The sequence below is a fragment of the Chlamydotis macqueenii genome, chromosome 3, assembly GCF_036417535.1.
Source record: "Chlamydotis macqueenii isolate bChlMac1 chromosome 3, bChlMac1.mat, whole genome shotgun sequence".
Taxonomy (NCBI): domain Eukaryota; kingdom Metazoa; phylum Chordata; class Aves; order Otidiformes; family Otididae; genus Chlamydotis; species Chlamydotis macqueenii.
Window position 1 is genome coordinate 87,443,660 of NC_141558.1, and position 26,161 is coordinate 87,469,820.

Sequence of the window (26,161 nt, forward strand, 5' to 3'; positions counted from 1 at the left end):
TTTTTTTTTTGTTCAGATGCTGATATTAAACATTCAGGCACATCAGGTTCACAGCATTAAATTTCCTTCTGGAGCCTCAAGCATTAGAAACACACAGTTAAGTTGAGGTAATCTCATGATTTAGCAAAACCATTGCCTGATAAAACACCTATTGCCTTTTGATGATATAAAAGGAGCTGCTGAAGGGACAGGAGAGGGTGCTGTCAGCCTCAGGTAAGATGCACTTAACAAAGCTGATAATAGCCTGGACACTCTGTAGACAAAATCTCTCTTGAGGGTAGGGGGAAAGGAAGCAGAACAAGTCAGTTCAGCCCCAAAGCAGGTAGCAAGGCAGAAGGACTTCTTCAAATACCTGCCCACAGTGACTTAGCTCTAGCTCCACAGTCACGTTACCTCCCCCAAGAGATCTGCATCTCCTTTGAAATACTCTGAGGCAAAGGAAATGGTGGTCACTGGGTGAAATCACCAGTGGGTTGCATGATGTTTAAAGGCCAGAGCTGACCCCACAGCTTCATGGAGGACCTTGCCAGAGTGCACAGAAGAGCCCATAAACAAGGCACAGCAGGAAACCCTTGAAGAGGGAAGGTGGAGTAGAGGAGGAGACCAGGGCGGCTAGCCCCAGCCCCTTAGAGGTTGCTTGCCCCGCTCCACCTCCCTGCTCCAAACTCTGCACCGTGCAGCACCCGACCCCCGAGCTGAAGGCCTTGCTTGGCATCAGAAGCCCAGAGGCCCTGCATGGCATATTAAGCATCATGTAGGCATGTGATCCTAAGTCGCTGGCAGCATCCCAGCAGAGTCATGTTCCCATTGCATTCCTTGGATATCTCCCAGCCGCTGGCTTGAGAAAGTCACTAACCTTAGCATGCTTCATTCTTCTGGCGAGGTGTCTCGGTCCAGAGCGTGTCTCGTGATCTCTGCTGACCACTGCGTATGCATTTGTGCAGGCTGTCCCAGAAACAGCTGAGCAGATGGATAGGTCTCCATGGCATGCACTGGTCCCTAGCACCCACTGCCAGGAACCAGAGCTGGGGTGCGGCTGGATGAATTTTTCCAGCCACAGCATGTCATCATCGCTCCCACTAACACCTTCTCCTGGGACCGAGGAGAGAGGCTGTGGGCAGTCTAACAAGGTTTGAGACCTAGTACGAGCAGAGTTTGGAGAGCGGATCACTTGGGGAACTAGGGCCACAGGAGCATGCTAGCAGGCTGACAGACAAATCGTCCTCTCCTCAAGGCAAGCAGGTTTTAATCCCCATGCCTCTTGCAGTCCTCTACCTCTGAAGGCACGAGGTGCCTGGGTACGATGGCGAGGGCACTAACAATACAAGAGAGACATGCTCCCCTGCCAATGGGGTTGGTCTGGTAATGTGGACAGATCAGCCAGAATGCTTTTTAGGATCTGTTTGCCTTGGACTCAAAGCCACAAGCGCTTTTTGCAGCCTGTGACTCTGCCACGCAACCATCCACACACTTTTTCTCCCTGGGAATCTGGGCTGCTGGTGTATCCAAGATCCTTCCCCAGATGTCTTGCCAGCATGCACACCCTGATGCCAGAGGACTTAATCAAATGCGAAATAATCAGGCACGGGTCCTCAGCTGCTGCCGAGGCACAGGTCTGGCACTCTGCATATAGGGCCTGAGGGTTTCTCCTAAGCTCAGCTTTGCAGGAACAAAATGCCCAAATACTATTCCACTTGTCCTTCCTCCTCCCTCCCTCCAGCTCTGAAAATGGGCTGATTCTTTCATCAGACCGAAGATGCCAGGGCAGCCCAGCACTCTGTGCCTGGGGATATCTCCGAAGATGGGAGAAAGGCAGACAACACATGATTACAGACGTATACATCAAGATGGCTTGACAAACAGATCTTCGGTTGAGAAGCATGAAGGACACCTGAAGAAGAGACTATGGGAAGCACCAGCCAGCGGAGGAGAAAGAATAGGCTTGCTGGAGGGCATTTGGGGACAGAGGACTTGATCAGCTGCTCACACAAGAACAAAAGAAATGGCAACAGAAAGGGATACAAACCTTCTGGTGCTGCGAGAACCAGAGTCAGGACAAGAACCAGCTGACTTAGGTTGGTATGATGGACCACTTTTAGCTCTTCATCATTTCCTATTAGCTAGCAATTTTGTTTGTACTGACTTGAGTTAGGAAGTCAGGAAATGCTTCTCTTTTTCAAGCATTATTGCATTTTTATGAGTTATTAATGAAATGGCTGTAGGCTCCCATGTGTCTGATACTATTAAACTCTTCATAAGCTTGGAGAAGCAGGCCAAGGTTCAGTGACATTCAGACTACAGGGGGTAGCAGAGATTTCTCCCTTGCTTCTTTTCTAACGAACAATAAGTAGATGTTGCAATTACAACAGGAATGGAAAATATCCAGGACACTTGAAGAAAGCAGGTCCAGTTTAATGTTACTGAACTGTTTGATGCAAAATGAAACTAAAATATACTGATGATACATATTGCAAGATAATTCTCCAGCTTAAATGAAATTAGTGATATATCATGTTGAAGAGGCTCTATGCTATCTTTGAAAATATGCAGAAAGAGAGACACTAGCACCTTCCATTTCCTGAAATATATGGATTGGAAAAGTCAGTATAAACTTCAGAGTCTGTTTCTTTCGTGCAGTTAAACAGAGAGGTTGAGACAGCAGGAGCAAAACAGCAAGTAGCCAACAAGCCAATCTGCAGGTGCAGGGAGGGTTAGGACCAATTATTAGATACAGAACAGGGCATCTTGATTAGGGACTTTCATTAGGAAGCCATTTATTTGGTCTGTGATTTAAGTAACAATAAATCACATAGCACATGAGCTAGAGAGGAGACATGGGGAGGATGTTCGGCTGGTGGGAAAGGCAATGTCTTTCCAGCACGGGAAGTCTAACCCATGTTCACTTAGAGTTTTGCATACAAACAACTGCGGTAAACAAATATGCATCCAATGAAACCCACGACTCAGAAGTTGGCGTCTACAGACCTCATGTTGCCTCTACAATCTACATTCACAACCTTGAGCATATGGCACCATACAGGACTTAATTTCATGAACACACACAGTTTTTCCACAGGGCTTCCGCTGCTTTAACAGTGTGCGTGGTTATTCGGCTCAGCTGTTTGCCCTCCTTACCCAGTGCGTGGCCTGCAGGCCTGTTTTCCACATGCAGCCCTGTAAATATCATTACTGAATTTCCTCATTGTCTTACCCTCAAATCAGAGAGCTAAAAAAAAATCGACGCAGGTTTCATCATAGCATGCATGGGAGAGGAGATGGTGCAGCCCCATAATAAAAGAGAGAGATTAAAGTTGCCAGAAGTTTCTTGCTAATTGTGGGTGCCAAATGAAGACACTCAGGGCTTAATTTCCCAAAGCTGTTGGCAAGATTACAGCATTTTAGACATTCACCGGGCAGCTCCCACTGATTTCCCCTGCAGGTGTGCATGCTCAGCACTGCCACAAATATTGTCTACAGGAAAAAAACACAGCACATCGTGAGTGACAAGCAGAGAAAATCTGAACGGACTCTACTGTTGCCCAGGCAGGGAGGAGACCATCTGTTTCTCCAGCACAGCATCCCTCTGCCTCACCTATGAGACACCGCTCGCTGTTCCTGCTGTGATAGTCCCACCAGTGACATCGGTGGCACTCAGGGCAGTTGACCCTTCTCCACAACCTGATTCCTTCCCAGATCGGGCAACCCTGTGCGCTGAAGGAGGCAGAGGTCATACCAAAATACAGCATGTGCTCCTGTAACCAGAGAGCAGCAGCGTGTCTCTTGAGCACAAGGCACAGACATTCCTCATGCTTGGCATCTCCTAACCGAGTGATCAACTGCAAATTCAACATAAGGCATTGCAATAAAAAACCTGAATCTTTTAAATAAAAAATGGAAAAAAAATTTTTTCACATGGATTTGTATTGATGACCCACTTTGGCTGCCATGGAAGAGTTATTAGTTTCAGTCAAGTAATAAAGGTCTACACTGAAGATTTGCTGTGTGAAACAAGCTGCTCTTTTCTTCATAGACCGGCCACTTACTAAAGGAAAGGAGGGGAGGGAGTAGGACACCCATTTTGGCTGGGAATTTCACAGCTATTTGCACACAAGGGATGAACAGGAAGACGGAGGTTTCGTGGGTTCGGTTCCAGGATGCAGGTACCCATCGAGACCAGCAGTTCCACATCATTGTGCTGTTACATCTTCCCTCACTTCTTTGCTTCTGTAGACAAAAGAAAAGATAAAAATTATTAATAACAATCAAGTCCACACCTCCATATAAATCCATAAATGATAAGAAATAGGAATAGTCTAGTACCTCTCCTAGACAGATAAAATTATATGTATTTTCCATATGAGCCTGGCCATTGAATCTTGGTCAGGGCAACAAAAGTGTCTGAAGAAAGGTCAGTTGCATACAAGTTTAAACAGTAGCTGATATTCTTGGCTTGAGTTTGATGCACCGTCATGGAAAGTGAAAATTGCAATTGATTTTGCTAAGTAGCTATTTCAAAGTGATAGGGGTTTTTCCCACACTCTCTGGGCAGCATCCGTTTCAGAATGCCTCGGAGACGTTACCTCATTAATTTTAATGAGAAGCCCAGACGTGCGTCTGACACAACCATAAATTGTTCTTTCTGTGTGTGCACGTATGCGTGTGTTTAAAAGAGCTCCCTGTGTTACCCTGTGAAGGCCCTGACTGTGTTACATGCTGACGTCCGCTATGCAGGCACACGTCATCCTGGCTCCACCACACAGTTCTCTTTTCATGCCTTGGCCACCCTTTGCAAATTACCTTCGTGTAATGCCCTGCCATGCCCTCCGTGCAGACCTTCTTCCGTCTCTCAGAGAGGAGTGAGAGGTCCTCCCGGTCCAGACACAACTCTCGATCGAGGCCATACCATCACCCCCAAAATACCCTCGCTCGGACATAGTCCCGACAGCCGTATATTCACTTCAATCCCACCCCGCACCCGGCACTATCCTGTTTAAGTCCTGCAGCCTCCAAGAAACCCCCTCAAACCCTCTTGCAAGGGACAAGCTTATGGTTGGCCCCATGCTGCAGGGCTGAGGAGAGGCAATGACTCTGTCAGCCCCAGGAAGGGGACGAGGGAGGTGAAATATGACGGCTTACTCTCCTGTTTTCCCCGTCTGACCTCCCACCTTGCTCTGCAGCTGACCTTAGAGACATGAGCCGCGGACAGAAACCATTGCCAAGGGAAAACCCCTCCCTCAGAATATCCATCGTGGGAGGGATCTGGCTTTGTACTTCCTATTATGGAGCGTCGTGGAAAACTGGTGTCCTCAATGCAGCCCATTCACCAGCGACTCTGAGCTCAAATCCCAAGTGTCTGCTGTGGGCAGCGGGTCCTGGCTGCTTAAGTGAGCACAGCAGCCGTTTGTCCCTAACTTTTATCTCACATAAGAAGGAAAATGAACAGCAAAAGGTCACCTCCCATGGTACCTGTGCTTCTAAAATACCTTCCGCCCACATGCCTGCATTTCAAAGGTGACCGATGTCCCCTTCCAGAAAGATCTTTGCTTCCTCCCTTTGCACAATAATCTTAGTTCATGAGATGCTTGTTCCTCCTGAGGAGCAGCTCTGCCTGCATTTTTCATTGAGGTTCTCTGCCATTCCCTTTCCTCCTACTTGCTAGGCAGCAGACTACTGCAGTCAGCTATGGGCCATTTTCAACCCATCATCAAATTCTGACACTATCCCAATCACCTCAGACTGGGGAGAAGATATTTCTCTCCCCAAGATATTGCAGGTTCCACTTTGCCCAGCTGGTGTCTATTCACTCAGTGAATACCCAAAATTAAGGTAAACTTTACCATCTCTCTCTGCCCTTGTAGGACAATTCTTGTGCACAGTTTGTCAGTCACTTGGGCATTGCTGCCAGTAAGCATATTTCTGCTGGTTTTAATCCATCTCTAAAGCATTAAAGGCCACCCACCAGCTCTTTAAAAAGAAATGCTGCATCTTTTCTGTGAACAAGTTATGGATCTGCGTTTGTAAACTTTGATTCAACCCAGATACTCGTGTGACTTAGGCTTCCTCCACTCTGTGTCCTGATTAGCATCTGCCCTTCTGTAAACATCCCATGTAGCTTGGCAACACAGATTCTGTGTCCTGTGTGACTGCGTATGAGTGCATTGCCATTTTGTCTTAATTATAAAAGTAAAAAGTCTCCTCTGGTACTGACAGTATTTCAGAATTCAAGGGTGTCCATCTCACCCCAATGTCACAAAACAGCCTCTTCTCCAGCCTGGCTGGGTACACGTAAACGGAAACCTGAAGAACCACAGTTTTTCTCTCATCACCAAACCTATCAGTTCCAAGTCTTTGTCCCCTCAACTATATCTGCATAAATGCACTTTGGTTTTGTGTGTCTTTGCTGCTTGCCAAAAGCAGTGCACTTTTGTTAGATGGGATGCTTTTATTGAAAGTTTGTAGCTAAATCTCCTTTGTCAGCCTCATTGTTTTCTGTTGCAATTGCTTCCATGTTTATTGCAAACTAATCTGTTCTCTGCTTTCTGTTTACTCTGGCACTGGGTTTTGTGCCCTGGTATGCATCTTTAAGTAGATTTACTACCACTGGCTTGCTGCTTGTTAACACTTCCAAGTGCTGGTTTCACTGGATTCCCAAATCTCTGGTGCTGCTTGTCAACTCAAGCCCACTTCTAGCAGGGATCTCCCCTTGTGGCCAGTCCCCAGGAATTGCCCGCTCTCAAATCAGCTGCCAAACAGCCGTTAAGGAACAAGGTTTCATTTTAGCCAGCAAGCCAATAAAAATGGTCAACAGCATCTCCTGACAGATCTCTTGTACAGTTAGTTGCCTCTGGGATGTTTCTGAAGGACCAGAGAGTAATCGCCGTCATGCTGGAATGGGCTGCTGGTTTCTCATGCCTCAGAGATAAAACCTTCTTACTTTCTTTCAAATACCATTTTCTTCTTGACAAGCTCAGACTTAATGCAACCCAATACTTCTGATTCTTCACCAGGGTCTTTTTAAGCCTAAGGACTGAATCTAGGTTTAAAAGGTTTGTTTCCTTCTGACACTGTACAAGAGAAAGGTTGTTGCCAGAGGTCCTGGAGTGGAAGATGAGTCGTTTACGCCTGGCACACCGTGTGTAGCAGCAAGCAAAGAGTAAACACCGTGTCCTGTTCAGGCGGGTCATAGCCAGGGAAGCAGTGGAAAAGCTTTTCCCCTGACAACTACTCTTTCTCTGGTCTTGTTTTTCATGCTTTCCTCTTTCCCCCATCCACCAGCTCTCTGCTCCCTCCCTTTCTTCTCACAGCTTCAATGTGGTCTCTTTGCTATCCACCCTCAGCCTTGCATTTCTTTTTGTCTTTGGCTGACTGTGTAAAATTACCTCCCATCCAGGGAACAGCAATTCTCTACGCTTGGTGAGCCACTAACAGGACTCTGTCAACAAAGCGGCATGATCTTTGCAAGCCCAGCCTTTGGTATCAGATGGAGGGAGCCAGGTTTCACGGAATATGGACCTCCTCTGCAGCTGAGCTCTGCTGTTCATTTCCATCCCTTGGATGCAAGTGAATCTGAGCTTAAATGGGACATGTTCACCAGTTCCTGCTTCTAAAAGTAGAACTCGTTTAACTCAGCAGATTACCCAGCTGGAACAGGCTATTTACAGCTGTACCTGAAGCTCTGATAAGATAATGGATATGTTGTAAATACCTATCATATTGTGTTGCCTTTGGTTAGTGTTTGGGATCACACGTGAAACAAATGGCTCCAAGGATGGAATAACACCTCAGGGTTCCTCCCTGAAGCGAGCTGGGACTCCCATAGGATTTTTAAAGTTTGTTTATTTTACTGGAAATTTTCTCAGGATCTGGTAAAAATAATCTGATTGCATGGTAAAAAGCATGCGTTGCAGCTCAGTTTCAAGGCAAGGAGTCAGGGCAGGCCATTTTTCCACCTCATTCATTTAATAGGTATACATTTCATTAAGTGAGATTGGACCTGACATTTATTGGAATTATTAAGGACCTGAGAAAGAAGTGAAGTGGGAGAGCTTATAATAAGGAAGCAAGCAGAAAACACATGTGCGCATGATGGGGTGGAAGAGGACTTGTTCTTCCTTCCTCCCTCTGCCCTCTCCCCTTTCCAAAAATCAGTCTTCTTTCAGAGCAGAAAGGAGACAAGCTTCTGCATGCTCCAGCGATGTCTGGATGTCTCCTGCCTGACATGAGGCAGCTGAGGTGATGCCCTCCACTGACACAGTATGGCTGCTCGCATCTCCGCTAAAATGCTCCACAGAAACCACCTCTCAAGTAGGAGTCCTTACGGGATCCACACATCATTTTGCTCACAGACCACACACAAGCTGCAGCCGATGCTGGACAGACTGTTTGCTTTGTGTTGTTCCTCTTGGAGAGGAGGGAGATCCCATTAAATGGGAAAGCCATGCTCTGCCGTCTGCCCTGGTTTCCTGTACATGTGACTGCCATAAGAGGCAGCTGGTGTTAACCTTTGGGGCACCATGCAGAACTCATCGACATCTGTCCTGAGGTTATTAATAAGGCATAGGGGATTTTTTTTTCATTTAATTAAGCAGATTTTTCTACTTCATTGCTGGACTCGTCCATCCTTTGGCTCTGTGTGTCACTGTGGTTATATTCACCCAGGAATTCCTAACCTGGGGAGCTGGAAAAAAACATACCCTGAATGACACCTGAAGCACAGCAGAAGACATGGTTCTCTCCCCTTAGGAAACCATAATCAAGTTCATATGTGTCGCTTAAATCCACTGTCTTGTCTGGGCGTCCAGTAACTTCACCCATTAGGTGAAACAACTGCAAAATACTAGACTCTTCTGGCACCAGAGCTAGAACCACAGCAAAGCTGCTGGAAAGTTGGGAATATTTATAGGGCAACAAAGTCAGCGGCTGAGCTGTTTATTCCAGGATTCAGGAGACATCAGCTCCCTTCCAGGTTCAGCTGCTGTGCCTTTATTTTTGCTCCCACCTTCTGTCCATCCTCTTGGAGACACAGACTCTCTCCCTCATTAAGAGCCAGTACAGTGTCTAGCGTACTGGGGACTTGACCCTGTGCAGCTCCAGGCCCTGCCTTCATAAATCAAGTATAAGAATGGGATTACAGCACTGTCACCCAGCAGCAATAACATGTGCTCCAGGTCACAGACACCGAAGAGCAAGAATTGCTCATTAAGGAAGAGAAAAATATGGGATTTTTCACTTGACATTATCAGGGAAACATGTTCATTCATGTTTACAGAGTTACTGTAAGAGCTTCCTGCAACACAGATATGCTTTTATGGCAAGAGTGAAACTAGCTACTAGCTACTCTAGACTGGCCTCCAAAGTCGAACAAAGCCCCCAAGACAGACGGAGGTTTGGGGGCCCAGAGGAAAGCCCCTTGGCTGATGGGAGCCTCGGTGCTATGACAGCCCACCCAACGGTCACACATTCCTCAGCTAGACCAGAGCTGGTGGAAACAAGCCCCCGGCCCTGCTAGAAGCCTCCCAGCTCTCCCGCACCGGCGCGAGCAACTGAGGCCCCGAGGTTGAATTCACGGGTGTTTTAACTCCACTGCTAAACAGATTTACCTTTTCCCACTTGGCTCCAAATGTAGTTCAGGGATAGCAGCAAAGTCTGCAGCCTTTGTTGGCCTCCAAGGAGCTCCAGTCAGCACTGGCACCTCAGCATAGACCCTGAAGTGTCTTGATTTCAGGAAGAAGATATTTTCTTCTGTAGGTTTGCAGCGTGGCTTTTGCTTTCCTTAATAAGAGATTTTCATTCAAGCAAAGCAGCATTTCTACTCCATTCCGAAAGATACCCCAGCTCTATGCTGCTGCTTCTTTTGCAAGAACTAATGCTCCTCTTGGACTTAAAGAGAAACTTTGACTAACAAAATTACCCAAGGGCCAAAAAAAGGAGAGAGGGTGGCCCATGAAATACTTCTGCAAGCCAGGTCTACTCACATCTAACCCCGGTTGGGTACCTGGCATCCTGGTGATGCATTTGAATGGTGTCAGGTATGGGTCAAGTGTGAGCTCCCCAGAAAAGAGGTGTGATACAGCTAAAGCAGCCTGGCATCCTTGGAGGACTGCAGGCTGAGCCTTTCAGCTTCTGAAATCTGGGGAATATTTTCCTATGTCTTGTTGGGAATTTAGTGACTCAAATAATCTGGGGTTTGGGCTGGTGAGACCTGGCCTTGCTGCAGAAGGGAAGGCTTCTCCTTCGCTTCATTGCCCTGCTTAAAAGAAGGATCAAGATTTATTAGGTCTGTGGGCAGTGCAGAGGCGAGGGCAAAAGCAGGGTCTGAAGCTCTTGCTGAAAGCATTAGTGAGGAACTAGGGACACCTGAGTTCAGCTTGGCCAAATCCACTGAATCTCTGGTTCCCTGGTTGTAAAAGAGAAGAAAACTTTTCCCTACCTCAGAGTAAATCCCTTGGTTCTTGTCAAGCACTTAACTACTACAGCAGTAAGGGCCATATAAATTATAATTACACTGAGTGCCTGGTGCTGCTGCCCGGAACTCGCACTTCATTCTTTAGTGTGCAAAATTTCTTTTTGGTGGGGAAATTAGCTGCTGCTGCAACCCTAATTAGGTTCCCTGTCTTGAATTACTCATTTCAGCATATAGAAATCAGTTTTCTTTGTCTCTAAAGAAGGCTTGAAATAATGTTTTGAAATTCAAACCAGGTTATATTTGCCCATAACACACAGCCCCCAAAGTCTGGTTAGGACAGGGTGGGGAGCCAGGGGTGTTAAACTTAGAAATGGATTTAATTAACCTTTGCTGTTTATTGCTTGCTTCCAGAGTTCAGCCAGGTTAGGAAAAGAACAAGGAATGGGTCACCCAGTGTTTACATGGGGCTTTTGAAGAATGGTCCAGACACTTATTTCCCCCCCTTGTTTCTTTAAACATTCCAAGTTTAAAGTTGTGGCTTAATTTTGGAGCCAAGGAAGGGGGATGTTGATTCAGAGAACAGTAAATAGGTGGTGGTAGGAGGCAATATGAATTTCTCTGTGCTACTTTTAATGCCAGCATATCCTTCTACCTCCTCAGCTTGCTGCGTGCAGGAGGCGGTAGGAGAGCCTCAGCGCGAGGGTAGCAATTCATTTCCATGCTGTGTAACATTTTGGTCATCTGCCTTCATACTGTTCCCCTGTGAAGAATGTTTTTTACTCCCTGTGTGAGCTGGGAGTACAACAAATCAACATCTTGTGAATGTTTCAGTAAATCCCAGAGGCACCTTTCCCTACGAGGCGTCTCTCTGCACGCCCTTCTATGCAGAGCTTCCGTGCCCTGACCTTACATCCATTTCTGACAGGAACGGACAGATCTCCTCCATCCTTAGCAAGAGGGTAAAGAAATATGTTAATGCAGTGGGCCACTTTCCTTTGGTCCTGACAAAGTCTTTCTGCTTCTTCACACTGCATCCACACCCACACTAGCGGGTCGGTGCGAGCACAGCTGGAGAGGTGAGGAGGGACCTGCTGGAGAGGCAGGCTTTGCAGCCCCAGCATCCTTATGGGTTTTCCTGGGCTCAGGAAAGGGGAGGAGTGGTCAGCCTAACTGAAGGAAGATGCCGTTTACTTCTCCCAAGTGAGTCATCCCCAAATCAGTTTTTAATCAAAAATAATGTTACTGTGCACAGTGTCGCAGAGTGAAAAATTGTTTCTGAAGATTTGATAAGTCTGTCCAATGGTATGGAGCAAGAAGCCACACAATTTAAGTAGCTGTCATCATACTGGCATAACCATGACAGGAAGCTCCAACAGTGGCTCTAAAATTTAGGAGTGACACAGGAAGGCTTGGGAAATTATTAAGCCAGTAAATTGCACTGTGAGTGAGAAAAAAAAGAGACACAGCACATTTTCAGCCATTTATTTTTACTCTTTTCTTTTTCCCTGATTACATAGGAGAGGATATATGAAAGAAAATAAAACACACATTAAAAGAAAAAAAAAAAAAGAGGAGTTTTACATCCTTCAAAAAGCAGTGTTTTGAGTTCAATATGTGACAGATTCCTTCCCTGAAAACCTTATATTAGATTTTTGGATGGTATAAATTGATTGACATCCATTGACTTTGGTGAAGTTGCACTTATTTACATCAGTTGGGAATCTTCTCCCATAAACTATTGTGACAAAAGATGAGAAAAAAAAGAACAAGGAGTTCACTTTGAGATATGGAGATTACACAGGACAGGGTTTTGACTCAAATATTGTCTGTAGTGACAGCAGTGTCAGTCTGCAGTAACTCCATTGGCTTCCACCAGGAGCTTCAACAACTACAAGAGACGATCTTAGACTGGGAACTCAGTAAGATATAGGCACAAATACTGCTGTAAAGAAAGAAATACCCTGCAAACCGAAGGGAAACAGCCATAGCAAATAGAAGGGAAAAGAATATCAAACATAAGAGCATCCACATGCCTTTCACAGGCTGCCAGAGTGTAATTCCCTCTAACAATCACCCAGAAGCTACCCCACCATTTTGTAATGATTACAAGATGTGCATTGAGCTGGAAGTAGAAAACAGGGGATCCTCCAGTAGGGTGGGTGTGATGTCTGCAGTCATGCTTTGCCTTTTAATCTTGTTTTCACAGAAAGAAAGGAAAAAAAAAAAAGTGGATGACCTCTGTGACAACCCTGAGCCATGAAATGCTGATGCTGATTGACTCAAAGAAAGAAAGAATGGTTTTCTGGTAAATAAGCTCAATGAAACAGGGTGGAAAGATTACTTTATGGCTACGGGACAACTAAGGAGACAGTAAGCCAACACTTGCTCCTTCCACAGAAAGAGAAACAGGAATAGTTCATTTCTCTTTGTTGATCTATAATGTAACAGGAGTCCAGATGGTCTTTGATTATGCTTTTGGACAGCATCTGGGAGAGTGAAACCTCAGTCATAGCAAAGCACTTCTGGAATCCAAGTGAAGATGAAGATGTCATGGAAACTTGGATCTGGACAATCCAAAACATTTCTCCGGCCTTGCAGTGGAAGGCTGTGGAGATACTGCATGACAGCAAGTGGCAGTGTTTGCAAAACAGAAGGGGATGCAAGCAAGCTTGCTTCTTTCTAATTATGGAGGAGAGCACAGTTGATTCAGCCTTAAATGGCCCCTGGAACAGGAACATGCAAAGAGAAAATTTCCACTTGGACTGAAATATTGACTCAGTTGGTGGAAGCCAAATTCTTCAGCAGATTAGACGGACTGATAAGGTTTTTCTGATCTCCTTTGGCAAGGAAAGTCCAGGGTTGAACACCTTTGATATATTTATTGGGCAAGTTCCAAAGCATTTCACTGCAGAGATGCTACAAACACTGTAAAAACTGAAGCGTCTACTGATGATATAATTGTCTGGGACAGAGCTGTCACTGAGCATCAGGAATTATTTCAGCATGCGCGTACTGAAGTTGCAAGTGGGGAAAGATTTCAATTAAACAAAATGAAGTTTCAGCTGAAAGAAAAAGAAAGAAGAAAGAGAAAGAAAGAAATCTCCTAATTACTACAGATGCTGACCCTAAAATGATAAATTTAAAGTTCTGGCTCTCATACATGTTGTGTCCATAAGTTCATGACAAGATTTTCTCAGCCTGTGTGAAATGACTTCCCAAACACTGCCAAGGCAGAGTGGCAACACAGAAAGTTTAACCATTTGTAGTATGCACTGATAATCTAGGTTGCATTTTTTAGGGGCCTATTAAAAGCAACAAAGTTCTTCACGGATGCTTCAAGTGGTGACTCATGAGCTCTACTTCACCCAACATGTTGCACTACTGAGTAGGTGTCTATAGTGCATGCAGAGAGCTGTGGAGGTAAGAAAGCAGATGATTGCAAAGCTTAAGAAAGCAACGCTAGGTCTTGCACATGGTTGTCTTAGTTTACCCAGTCTCCCAAGGGTTATAAACAACGCAAGCAGACAACAACTCCCTCTGAAACTGGAAGAGCACGCTGTAAGCCTTGAATTGATGACCCAGGATATGATTTAGTCACAGCAGACATGATGTTGAGAGCATGTGCTCCACTTCTCAGCACATGACCTGATGATGTGGAACAAGCAGGAACAGCTCATGCAAACACAGTAAAAGCATCGTGTGCTGCATCTCTTGAGACAGGGGAATCCTCTAAGAACAAAATAGAGCAAGCATCAGTGCACACAACAACCGAGAACTCATGTAGACGCTTACTCCTTGTATGTGCATGTGTTTCTGGGATGAATGAAACGGAATGCCAGTGAAGCAGACAAGGAGGGCATACATAGCTGTGCCTAGCTATTTCTGCATTCATTTGGAGTCAGCGGTCGTCTCACCCTCCAACACCAATCAGCCCAGCCACAGTGAAACTTAAGCCAACATGACAGATTTTCTGCTGGTGCATGTTGGCATCGGTTCACCAGCAAAAGCAGGTTTCATCCTTGGGTGATGAGGAGCAGTGTCATCCCACTAAACTCAGTAGGCCGATAACCCAGCCTTGGCTCCAGAGAAAGTCAACAGAGCAGCAGCAATCATCAGGAGCTGAGATTTTTGCCGCATCCCATTTGTTTTACAGTAGATTAGGAAGACAGAGATTTCTGCAAAAGACCAGTGAGACGCACTGACAGCAGAGAGGAGGGGAGGGGGAGACAGGGAGCCAAGGTAAGGAGCTTTGCCGGGCTTATTAGCGTGGGCTCCAAGCTGATGCTGCCAGAGCCAGGAGTGGGACGGGCAAGGAGGAGGTGGCTCGAAAGGCTGAGCGGGCAGCTGCTGCACGGGGGGAAGAGACAGGCACCAAGGGACCGGCCGTGGGCTGGGTGAGAAGGCAGCGGACCCAGGGGATGGGGTCAAGAGGAGGAGAAGGGAGAGGGACCCGGCAGCAGGATGAGTGGTGGAAAGGCGAGTGCTGTCCTCTGACACATTCATGATGTAATGGCAACAACTACACCATGGGACTTTTCTTGCTCTGTCATTGTGCTTCCTCAGCAAATTTGCTGGTGTGCTGAACTTAGAAAAGTCATCTTTAAAAGGAGAAAGAGGGAGATGAAGTTTCAGCAGAGGTGGTACCACCTAATGCTGAAGTTGCCTGATACTTCTTGTTAAAAGGCTGTTTTCAGTTAGTTATGACTTTGTCACACTAACCATCTGGCCTGCAATTCCCCATGCTGGGTGCCTGCCTCAAGCTGAATTTTTTTTGTTCATTTGTTTTTGCATTTCTGCCTAAGTGGTGCGGCTGTTTCTGAGAACAAAGAGAAGAAAAATGCATTGTTTCCCTCATGGTGAAACATTCTTCCTGGTCTGTGACTCCCATGCCTCAGAGCAGGCACCTAAATACAGGGTTGCCCTCATATCAAGGATGTGCTCTTGGCAGCCTCATTACAATCTACCCCAGTTTGGCCACCTTTTAAGCCTCAGAAAAGCCAACATTTGCATTTTGTCTGCAAAAGAGGCAAGCCAAGCATGTGTTTTCACTGAAGGTTTCCTGGATATCTCTCCTGGGTTTGTGCCACATCTCTTCCAGCTCCTCTGTGCCACCATGCAGATGTAGGTGCATGCACGTGTCCTTGCCTGGAGATATGAGGATCAAGAAAAGATTGCCACTGCCAGTACTCCTGCTGAGATCTCTTGCTGTGAGAGGACTGTATCCACTCTGTCTTCAAAGGCAGAGGTAAGTGGAGACACAAACTGAAAGAATTTGGGGGACAAGAGTGAAAAAAAAAGCATGATACACAAGCCAGAGGTGAGAGGAGACAGGGTACGAGTGAGAGAAGGAGCAAGACAGAGGCAGGGAGTACCGTGATACATGGGGGTACATCACTCAGGATCAGCAGGAACATTCAAGCCATAGAAAGTTCTCCTTTGGAAAGTCTGCAACTGTACACCTCAATGTCCCTCGGCAGCCTAGGCTCCGATGCCAAGTCCAGCGTGCTCCTGGCCCTGCAATCTGCAAAGCTGATGGGCTGCTATCCTCCCATCCCCTCAAGCAGCAGAGGGCTGCAGATCCCCAGGTCCCTCTCCCCTGGTGACCCATGCCAGAATCAGCCCATCTCCAAACTGCACGGTCTCTAAGGGGTAAGAAATAAAGCAATGAAACTTTGTTGTGGTTTCCCCCTGTAAGCCTATGCAACAGCACATGGAGAACTATGTTAAAGGAACATTATGACTGCACAGCAGAGTGAGGAAATGCTGGTCCGGAGGCTTTCCATACAGCATTAATTCATCTCCTTTGTGCCTGTGTGTTATAGCACAGCCTTTAATTACATGGTCACGTAGCGTTTTCTTGGGTTTTTCCCACAGGACCCCTGCACCCTTTATTGCCAAGCTGGAGGAGTGTGTAGGAAATGAGGAAGGGGATTGGAGGTGGAGAAGAGATGATGTGGTCATTAATGCAGCTGAACACTGCCTAGCCCTGCTCCTACCACTGAGTCCTTTTGTGCTACTGGCAAGTCACTTAAATAAGCATTTTCTAAGTTGGCCACCACCTCCTATTCTGCTTGCCAAGCTACAGGTACCTGGGGCCAGATTGGCAAAAGTGCTGAGCATTCTGCATTGCAAGCAAAGTTGCTGGGAGCTGTGCCTTCAACATGAAATTATGGGAGTCCCTGGCACTAGAGGTTCAAGAAATCCTGGCCACTCTGAGAAATTCCCTGCCTCACACTCCCACTCTTCAGCCAAGGATGTGTTTTGCCTCTAGAGGCAGTTCAGAGCAGGCCATCAGATGTCCTCCAGTGATTCCCTTTGTGTGGCTTCAGTGTCAAAACCTGCTAACACGGACATTCTAGGGGCTGCTTAGCTCATCTTTCTTGTCATCTCAGCTCCATGTTCTGCCTGAAGAGGTTCTCAAGCACTCATTTTATTTATTCATGAACTTTCCACAGTATTAGCCTTTCTTGTCCACACACCATTCTCCCTCCCTGCTCTCCTCCCTGCTCCTCTCAACACGTTTTATTTTTCTTTTTCTTGTTGTTTTCTCTCACTAAGTACCCAGCTCTCACATTCACAGAAAACAATTGGTTTTGTTATGTATCTGCAACTTTGTCTTTCACAATAGTCACTTGGAGGGTAAATTCTCTCCGGATTTAAGTAACATGCCAAAGTCTAAACATATACAGCACACGCACAAAAACCCCACCAAAAAAAAAGAGCAAACTTGTGTAGCTGTAAAGTGAACAGACACAGTTAGCGGTCTAATGTCTTTATCTTTTTTCTACTTTGGTAAAATGGAAGCAGTACTAGCTCCTTCCCATAAGGGCTGTGGTAAGGGGAAATCTGTTCATGTTTGTGAACTGCTCAGCTTCAGAGTGAAAGTGTCACAGGAAAGCCCATGAGGAAATGTAATCAGTTTGGGTTCTAGGCAGAGCTTAAGTGGTGTTTAGTAAATAAGGCCTGAGGTCAAGTGATGAGGGTAAGAAAAAATTCTGAGCAGCGAGCTCTACCCAGTAAGCACAGTGACGATACTGTGACTGTGACACAATGCAGATACATATAGAAGTTTGAGTTAAGGCTTGAAGATCAATCATGACTTCAGTATTTCTTATTTCTGAGCATTTCATGTTTCCAACCTCAGTCGTTTTTTAACGTCGTTATTAAGAGGTAATAAGGACACTGAAAATATAAAAATAAGTTCCCATCTAGCTGAAATACTCTGCAGATGACACATTTAGAAAATAATTACTTGATTATACGTTTGTTCTCTGCAACAGTATAGAACTGGGCTTTATAGAATACATGCCACTACCTACTTTTGAAAGCCCCAGGCAAAGAGCCTGGGAAGATATTCTTGTGCATTTCACTGTTTAATTTTTCCCCACCATATTCAGGTTACATTTTCCTGCGACCTCATTTCCTCCCCTTTTATACTTTTACATATAGGCAAGCACCATGTTAAAGACTCATTGTCCCGCCTTCTCAGAAACCAGTAAGTGTGAATAGACATGAACATGCCCCTGCAAACACAGCCAGCCAGTACATAGCCAAAGCAAGCAGGTTCAGGTTGTCCACCCATTGCACTCTTCAAAAACCCAAACAGGCTTTGGTGATTCCTCCAGGCCCTCCATCCCTGCTGTTGTTTTGAAGACTATTCAGGTTGTCACCATCTCCTTCATTCGTCAGGCCACTGATTTCAGAGCACAATCGTGACTTCCTGGTCGTGTTTTGTGTGCTCTTTGTGCCGGCAAGACCAAACTCCATGACCGTCCTTGTGGTCACACTGCATGCCAAGATCTTATCAAAGTCTGCTCCATGTCTTGGCCCACCTATCACCTTCTATTTGTTGAGCCCCACATCTGGCTTTTACCAAAACACCCACAAGTTCTTTCAAGATCACATCTGCCAAGGTTTTTCCTTCCTTCTCATTGGCTGTATATTTTTGTGGATTAATAGATGTTTGCTGTGCGGGGTTTTTTTCAAGATGAAATGGGCGTATTTCTGGCTGGCTTTCTGCTCCTCCAAAGTCACATTGTATTTGTTCTCTGCCTAAACTTGCATTTGCAATTCAGCCCAGTTAAATAGCATTTGTTAATGCCATTAATGGGCTTTTAACTCCCCGCAACCCGATTAATAGTGGAGATATTAAGTACACCCAGAAGTAATGTTTACAAAAGCATCCACGTGATTTAGAAGCATGAGTCCTGTCAAATGTCTCCGCGTCAGCTTTGCCTTTGAAAGTGAACTTCACAGTCTGGCATGGACCCAGAGAGCTGGGAGCATGCTCCATTTTGGGGGGGGGTGGGGGCAAGGGAGGGTTGCAAGCTTATCCCTCTGTAGCAGGACTTCGGGGTGTGCATCAAATCAAAGTTGACTTGCGTACATGGACATTTTTCCTTCCCTCCCTAACTGCTAGCAGTTTTTACAAGGTGTTCTTTTCTGCCTTACATCCTGTTCAGTCACTCTTTTTATATTGTCCCTGTGTTTTTAAGGAAGCATTGGAGACTCTCCGTCACTTTAGGCTCCATCTCATTTATGCCTGGATAAGCTCTCCAGTACTACTTGTTTTCACAACCTCTCTTTCTAAAATCATTTCAACTTTCCTTGGCAGCAAGAACTCACTTCAGATTCCTCTTGCATGTACCGTTTCCCTGCAGCAGGTAATGACTGAGCATTCAGATTTGGTTGCTTTTCCTGCAGCAATGGATATTAACATATATAAATAAATGCACCTGTTAATGCAGGAGCCAAATGGGTATCCACAACAGATAGTGCTTCTTGTGTCCCGTTAACGCTCTCTTTTCTAATAAGCTTCAAAAATGTCTTATCTCTATTGAACCACCCTCAATTTGCTTTCAGATCCCTGTATGGGCCAGTCCTCATTCAGAGGGAAGAACAAAACTAGACACCTAGCTTCTTTCCTGGGCTCCTTCTTCAGAAGGAGATTGTTGACACCTCAGTACATCTGAATAATTTCCTAGAATGGTGGCTAGCTACTTGGTGCTAGTAGGAGCAGGAGCCGCACAGCTCCATCTCACTTGTTGCACAAAAGCACTGAAGCTCCTCGGTCCCACATCCTGCCCCAGCTGTGAGTTCTTCCCAGACATTCATCAAAGGATGGAGGCCTACTTTTCCAACCAGTGTCCACAGAATTAAATTGCTGCAAAGCTCCTCACTGGTGTTCCCTGACCTCAGGCTGGCACTGGCTGCCTTAAAGAACAAACATTACTTTTGCATCTGTCCTTTTGTTGACATGGAAGAGCAAAGATGCTCTGCAGAACCTTGCTCAATTGCATTGCACGCACCACCTGAATTAGAGGTACGGAGATAGTGGGCTATCCACTGTGCTGACATACAGAGACAGTTCCCATACTAGCTCTGAACAGCCAACTTGTCTTTCTCCAGACACCGTGTTAAGCCTGAATGACGTTCATCAATGATTCAACAGAGACTTGATGGCTTTTGGCTGCTGCATTCTTGTTGTTTTCAGGGCAAAAGAATGCCATCTATCATCGTTCGGGGGCCTTGCCCATGCTGGCTTGCTCTGAGGTTTGCTATTGGACACAAACTGAATTTTCAAGGCTAGATGAGCACATGCCTTCAGCTTCTCATGCAGCAGGAGAGGAATGATTTCCTGTCTGTAGGCAAGTGCATGATGGTAGAAGATAGATGAGCTGCTTCCCTCTCCCACTGACAGCTTTCAATCACCAGACCACTTGCAAAGACCAAAGTACAGGGATGAAAGGAGAGGAACCTCCAAAGTTTCTCCATGGAGCAGGAGAAGGATGGACTGTGACTCAACATTACAGCAGTTCTCTGCCTTTCCCTACTACATACGACAGAAAAAGTATACTGTTTGGAAGTCACAAGATTTCCCATCAGCTGCTCACACAGATGGCAGAGATTGTCTTTTTAATATATATAACTTATATATCTAAAGACCAGTGCAAGAGGGACTGGTCTCACTCAGATCAGGACCCTCTGGGTGCAACGTGGTTGTGAGCACTATCTCGGGCACAATTTTACAGTAACTTAGCACCTCCTGCGTTCCTGCAGAGAGGGAGACCACTTCAGTGAATCCTGCTGGGTGGAAATTTAATGTGTTCAAAGAAGCTTGAGGGGATGGCAATCTGGAGTGGTCTGTTAGCACACGGTTAGAGGCTGGAATTAGACCTACGCCCCTCTCATGGCAGCTGCCGTGACAGGGAGGGGCAGAGTTAGCTGGGGCGGGGGGGGGATGACGAGTATCATTTTGTACCTGGCGAATGTGAGACATGGGCTGGTCAAAGTGGGGATGAAGAACCACAGAATGCTCCCAAGGAGCAACTCCGCTGGACTGCATGCTGCTTCCCCATGGGCGCCTGCCAAGCACAGCCCAGCCTGATTTCGGACACCCTGCTGTGGGTGTGTTTCCAATAAAACAAAAAAGGGCTTTACTTCAAGAAAAAAAAAACACCCACAAAGAAATTGAATAAATTGGATAAATGCTATTTAAATCCTCTGTCTCCTTTTCATGAACTTAATACAGAACACAGGTCCATCTCAAAGCCCCAGCACGCCACAGAGGGCCTTTGAGACCACCTCTGTGGGAGACCTGTCTCTGATGTGGCCTTGTCCACAAACCAACCCTCTGAAGCACTCCATGCAAAGGCAAAGGCAAACTGCAGCTCCATCCACTGAGAAAGCAGCTGGCTTTGCCGGCAACAAAAAGTCCATGTTTCTCTTGCTCATTAAAAGCCCTTGGGTTTTGCTGAAGACAGACTTCTGGATTTGGCCAGGAAGCAAAGCATCACCTGTTCTCCTGCACAAATGCTGTAGTTCTGTGGGGAAGCAGAAGCCAGTTAACAGTAACGGGATTGCTTACGGAGGGCCCGGCCTTCCTCTGCTCAAGGGCATCAAGGGCATGCTTCTGCACTGCAAATATGACCCATGGCTGGGTAACCTGAAAGCTCCAGGGCTCTTAGCTTCCCTGTCAGCTTGTGTCCTGACACTTCTTTAGAGGTTGGTTCAAGGGTGAGCGGGGTGTAGTGTCGGAGCTTTAAGCAGTCTCTCTGTCTTCTTGGATCACTGGGGAATCTCAAGCAAGCAGTCTGACCAATGAGGGGTTTCAGTGAGGCACCTGACAATGGAAAGCATGACTTCTTCTGTAACCACCACCCTCCTCTCTAGGTCAGGTTTATAAACTGCAAGGACCTATCTGCCTCTACATCCTCCCAACTGCTATGAAGTTTATTAGCATGATCATTATTATTTTTCAGGAGCAATTTGCAACAAACGTAAGGTGAAGGTTAAACCCTGGTTGTAATAAACTCTGCATCAGCTGTACAAACTTGTCCCAAAGAACAGATAGACAAAATGGAGCAAGGGCATAAATCACAGCATGTGGACTGAGAGTGGGAGGGGGAGAATCAGGAAGGTCATAGTGGTTGGATGATAAAAGAGTTGGCACATTGGTCTCAAGGGCATAGTTTGTCTCATGTGCAAGCTGTCCCTACGAATAACAGCCAAGCTTCACCTCTGTTGTCTTCTCCTTCCTTCACCTCTCACTGTGACATCTACTGGAAGTGAAACTCAGATTACACTAAGATCAAGAGGAAAGAGAAACTGGGACATGGGTGTTTGCGGCTTACCATGTTCACATCTATGTCAATGCCCTAACCAGTGGTTAGGAGGACATCTGCCAATGTGTGCAAACACACATTGAAGAAATTGGTCTTGCAAGTTCAGAGATGGTAAAAAAAAAACCCACAGGGAGGTCTGTAAGCAGGAGAGCTCAGGTTGAGCCATTAAGAGTTGACTAGTCATTAGGAATGCAGCAATGCCCTGATGGCCACAGCAAGACAAAGGAGAGATCATTCGCTCTCCAGTTCATCACTGCGTGGTGAGGGGACATATCCCCTGAAAGTCAAAACTGAAGTTGAGGAGCAGGGAAGTCTGCAGAATGGCATTACTACTGGGGCATGATGTCCTCAGATGGTGCAAACTAGTGTGGCTTCACTAAAAGCTTAGGTGATGATCTCTCCCAAAATTTCTTTTTTTTTTTTTTTTTGCTGGTTCAGTGTTGTGAACTTTTACCACAAGCAGAACTCTACCCTGTTGTTTCGATAAGAGACAGAGGGTGTTTCGCAAAACTTTGTGGCAGAACACGTAACGCTGGCCAGAGGGCTGTCAGATTTGCAAAACTGGGTGAAATGTTGCAAACAGGCAGACTGGCGCCATTGGAGAGCAATTCCGAAAAACGAACTCCCGGACAATTCCCGCTTTCTGCCAGGCTCCCAAATGCCCTCCAGATATGCTTTTAAAAAATGCTCCTGCATCCCAAATGCTGTCTAGCCTCCAAGACCTCAAAGCATTGCCCCGGCATCTGCAAAAGGATATAAATAGTGAATATAGAAAGTTTATTAAAAAAAAAAAAAAAAGAAGGCAGAGGTTTGACTATAAGCATTTTTGAAAAGTATTGGCTTTGCACTCAATAGTTTTGCAGGAAACTTGCCATCCCGTGATGCCAATGACTGAAAATGCCACCAATATGTCCCTCTTAGGGGCCACCCAAAATGTCTGAGTAGATGGCCATGCCATTGTGTGATTCCTTAAAATAAAATGACTATAATTGTGGTTAGCCTTTAGCTATCCAGGAGCCACATGAAAGAACATAAAAGCCACAGAATAACTTAGCTACATCGTCTACTGGGGCTTTGCCAGGGCTATTTCTGAGATGATGAAATCTCTATCTCTGCAGAAGTTATGCTCCATTTCAGGTTCCTACTTCTCTGATTTGCCTCACCTGGAAATCTGCTCTGTCACCTTGAATTCACTGGTGTTTGTTCTTACGCAGTCGAATCCTATCGTGGAAATGTAATTAAGGATAAGCTGTTCTCTGGCACCAGCCTTGCTCCAGAGACCCAAGTCCCACCCCAAAACCCAACGCAGTCTAAAGAAGAGGCGGTCCGTTCCAGAACATTGCATAGGAATGCATGGCTCTCCTGCTGAGTCACTCTGATAGAAGGAACCTCTGCCATGTGAAGGTATACAGTTATTTTTGCTTGGTGCCTGATCACGTGCAAAGCCAAGCCAGCTCACCCAAGTGTAGGAAGGGGAGGCAGGGAAGAGCTACAGTTTGCGATGGGAGCAGCACAAGGGGATGGCCGTGCCAGTAAAACTGTTCCAAAGTCTTTAATTATCTGCCACCGCGTGGCTGGCGCTCTCGACTGCTTTTCAACTAAGGCAGCTGCAGCAGCAGCAGAATAAGTAAGAGCTATTACACACAACCACAATCTACACATTAGGATACACGTCTAGTGCTGAGAGACTCAGAAATGAGGAGAAACATTTCTGCTTTCAAGAGGACTGGTGGAATCCCTGCATTTGGGGGGAAATGAGGAAAAAGAGGGATGGTACAAAAATCTTGGGTCTGTTTGCGGGGCATTTGAGAACAAACTTTCAGTCCTTCCTTCCCCCAGAGAAGGCAAGCAACCATGAAAGAGAAGCCATTTCCAGGGGTGACAAAGTAACTTAGGAGCCTAAACCTGCATTTCAGAAGTGGATTTCGGGGAAAGCTTTCAGCAAGAGAAGTTTCTAAGGCCCATCAGGTTTTGAAAATAAGCCTTGAGTTCTCACAGATTCAAACCTATTAAGTGTTTAAACTCCCTCATGCCCACTTTTTAAAGCTGCAGAAGTTCCCACTCCCACCTCCACATTCATACCCTGCTCCCATTCCTGCACAGAGCTACTCTGGCACTGTGGTCCCATCGGGCAGCTGCAGCAGCCTTTGTGTCCTGTACTTCGTGTATCATTCCTAAGTTATTACAGCAAAGTCAGCCAGTGAGCAGAGTCTAAGTTATGAGGTTCAGAGTCGGCAAATACAGTAGTAGTGTAAACAGCAAGCGTGCCCAGAAGCTCCAGTGCCATCCCCTTTGTCTCCAAGGCTCATGCTTCACTGCTGTCCTGAATTTCTGAACAGTTTCTAAGCCGATGCCAGCCCTGCGCTACCCCAGCAGAGCAGGCACAATCCCTTTGCACTAACCTAAGAGTTTTGGTGGGTGGGGAAGGAATAGCCTGCATACATGACCCACCTATATTAGTAGTAAAACCTTCTCAAGCTGCCCCACTGATATGTAGCCTGTGATTAGAAGGAGCTGGATAGAGGGGCACCAAATACCCTACCCGACACAGAGCACATTTGCACCTTCCACTGTCTGTTGAGCCATGGCAGTCCCCAGTTAGCAAATCCCCAAGGTGCTGCTCAGGTGAGATTGAGTAGGAGAATCCATGTCCCACAAGGAGCTGTTGGGGTTTCTAAGCCACTCAAAGACCCTGATCATATGTTAATCTCCTCTTCTTCTCCCTCTTTGTCTCTTGGGTTTGCTTTCATTCCCCGTTATTTGGGTTGCAAGTGCTTGTGTGCTGATGGTTAAACCTCTCACGCTGCCTGTCCCTGCTAAAGTCATCTGGCTCATGAAACCTCCTTTGGAAAAACCGTGTTGATCTTCTAACACGTTTCAGTATGGACCCCACACGCTCACCAGAAGCACCTGGTGGGACCGTGACCCGACACGCCACTCCAGGCACAGAAGGGCAAGGGGGCAAGACCTCCCCAGTTCACGCTGCCCTGATCAGGAGTCGCACACCCAGGCAGGCAACGAGGTCATGCAGCTGTGCAGCTTTGCCCACTGCTGCCCAGAGGATCTCTTTCTGCTTCACCTCTCCTCTGCAGTCACAGATAAATGTGTCACAGAGCCACTGAGGAGGGACCTCGCTAGTGCTCCCCTATCTGGGAGAAAGGGAGATGGGTTCCCTGCTGACTCCAGCTCCAGAAGTCCTGCTAGAATGCAGGAATTTTAACTTTTACGTGAAGCCACTTTCCAGACATCTACGCTGATGAGCAAAACTTGACAACGTGAAAGGTAACAGCTTGAAAGCTGAAAGGCAAATAAATCCCCCTGCCCCGATTACCTTTCTTCTCGGTGTCTGTGCTCTTTAAAGCAAAGCTCCAGGAGTCTGACCTGGGGACATGGGACAGCTGAGGCTGGCGATGGCATGCAAGTGGCACTCAGGCATAGGGCTGTCCTGCACAGAGGTGAAAGTGCTGGCAAATAGGAAGGCAAGGCATGATGTGCTGTGCTAATTATATATACGCCTGTAACCAGGGAAGGGCCTACGTGCCAGTGCCTGGAAGAGCCTGGAAAGACAAGCATGATAGGCAAAACTGCTGTTCCCCCTTTCCCCTCTCTTCGCCATTCAAGGCTCTAACACAGAACACAATTAAGGATGATATTTATTTATTTCTTTGAATGAAAAAGAAAAATTGTGCTTGTGATTTGGGAGGAGAGCTGCCAGAAGAGGAACTGGAGCCCTTCCAATACCTCACAGTCTAGTAGTTAAGCATTGCCTGAATTGGGCACCGGGGAATCTTGAGTCCTGCTTTCTTCCACTCACTGGTTTATAACTCTTGGCATTTAAAAAGGCACCTTGTAAACATTTATTTCATTGTTCTTCAGTATATAATTGAGTCATTTGCCGGCTTACCTTGTTAGAGGGAGAAAAGCACCCTGCAATGGCAAGTTTTCTGTTTTCCCGGCTCTTCCTTGCCTGCTGGGCTGCAATGGCACCAGCAGCTCTGTGCCTTCCGCTTCCCACCAGCTGCTTTCCGTCTGCCTCTGAAGCAGGGGATGTCACCTTGGAGAGGGTCTTCTCTCCATTGCCAGATCTTCTCCCATCTGCATGGCACCTGCATCATCTTCCTGCATCAGCGGT

At 46.3% G+C, this 26,161-nt stretch overlaps 1 long non-coding RNA gene across 1 annotated transcript; it reads right to left on the bottom strand.

The window, feature by feature from the left end:
- Positions 1-2,391: 2,391 nt before the first annotated feature.
- On the bottom strand, positions 2,392-26,161 carry LOC147601343 (uncharacterized). Its single transcript, XR_015258226.1, has 2 exons — positions 25,934-26,161; positions 2,392-4,224 (listed from the first exon to the last, which is right to left on the bottom strand). It is a non-coding gene; the product is annotated as an uncharacterized LOC147601343 (long non-coding RNA).